The 1,591-nt window shown below is 42.9% G+C and overlaps 1 pseudogene across 1 annotated transcript; it reads left to right on the forward strand.

The window, feature by feature from the left end:
• The first annotated feature begins 227 nt into the window (after positions 1 to 227).
• Positions 228 to 1,002, forward strand: LOC309848049 (axonemal dynein light intermediate polypeptide 1 pseudogene; annotated as a pseudogene). The gene has a single exon. The product of its transcript is annotated as an axonemal dynein light intermediate polypeptide 1 pseudogene (transcript).
• The last annotated feature ends 589 nt before the right edge of the window (positions 1,003 to 1,591 follow it).

Below are 1,591 nucleotides of genomic sequence, written 5' to 3' on the forward strand. Positions count from 1 at the left end.
TAAGAATTATGAACATTCCAGGATCTCTATTATATCCTCTCCTACTCAAGTTACTTCCCTATAGATTAGCTAGCCACATACACTGAGAATATGCTTTAGGAGGAAAGAAATAGATAGGGCAACCCATAGTTCTTTCCTTTCAATTATTTCTTATTTATCATTAAATTGAAGGTGGAGAGTATTGGTACAGAATGTATGCATATCAAAAAGTGAAATGCTTCACTGCCATGATTCCTCCTGCAGACTCTGCTCAAGTGTGACACACCCAGTGTTGGTGAGCTGGACACGGAGACATGTATCCCCAAAACAGGGCCACTGAAAATTAGCCCCCAGCAGCCTGGACCCTTGGGTCCAGTCCCACAGCCACCAAAGATCAAGATTTCTTCAACTTCCTGTGTTCTGGATGCTACAAAGAAGGCAGAAGAAATCTTGAATGCCATCCTGTCTCCAAAGGAATGGGTGAAAGACACACAGTCACAGATTCTGCAGGTGTCCAGCACTGCCAACACTGGAATGGATCAGGGTGCATCCCTGCAGCAGCTGAATCTGAATCTGCAATAGCAACAGGCCAGGGAGACTGGCATCTTCCCTGTGTGCAGAGAGCTGTACTCACAGTATTTTGCTGAGCAGATCTCGGAGGTCACCATCAACTGTGTGGAGAGGGGACTGCTTTTGCTGCAAGTCCAGGACTTGATCTATATGACCATCACCGCCTATCAGACCTCACATGAGAGCAGTGTGGCATTTGGCTCCAGGAAGGCTCTGTTGCCCGAACAGGGAAGTCAGACATGGGGAGGACAATTGCAGAATTAGAAACAGGAAAGAGAGGTTTGGAGAGCCAAGTGAAGGAGCAGAAGGTCATGTGTGAGGCCACCGAAAAGAGGGAGAATGAGAAGAAGACAGATGGAGGAGAAGCAGCACAATGAGGAGACTCAGTTCCTCAAACAGAAAAATCAGCAGCTGAATGTCCAACAGGAAGGCAGCACTGCACCAAAGAGGTGATAATTTCATATGGGTCTGTGAGCACTGCAAGCATACCCCATCATAAGCCCCTTCTAAAAAAAAAAAAAAAAAAAAAAAAAAAAAAAGGTAGTTTCCTGGAGAAAACAAAAATGAAATGCATACAGTTAATTTTGTGTAGGGTCTCCTGTTCTGGTAAAAGCAAAATATACATGGATATATAAGCTCAGATTGTGACTTGTGCAATTTTGGTGATTCTGTACATAAGTGTCTTTATGTGTGCATTTAAAACTGGCATTGTGCAATATAAAAATGAACAGTGAAAGTCATGCAAATAATTTAAATTTGACTTTTCACTAATTAGAATCACAGTAAATAGCAAAGAAAACACACCATGACAGGTTAAATAAGAGACCACGAAATAAAGGGGAAAGTTTTATGCTTCAGTATCTTTTATGGGTGCTTTTCCCCTCTGCTTTTTGAACAGGGGTCCCTCTAGTTTCACTTTGTACTGAGCACCAGAGATTATAGAGCTGGCTCTGCCATCGTTATTCTAATCACTGTCTAATCACTAGGTCTGAGGAGGCCACGGGGGCTTCAAGTTGAAAATCCCTAACGAAAACTAGAAGCA

The sequence above is a fragment of the Mustela nivalis genome, assembly GCF_964662115.1.
Source record: "Mustela nivalis genome assembly, chromosome: 14".
Lineage (NCBI taxonomy): Eukaryota > Metazoa > Chordata > Mammalia > Carnivora > Mustelidae > Mustela > Mustela nivalis.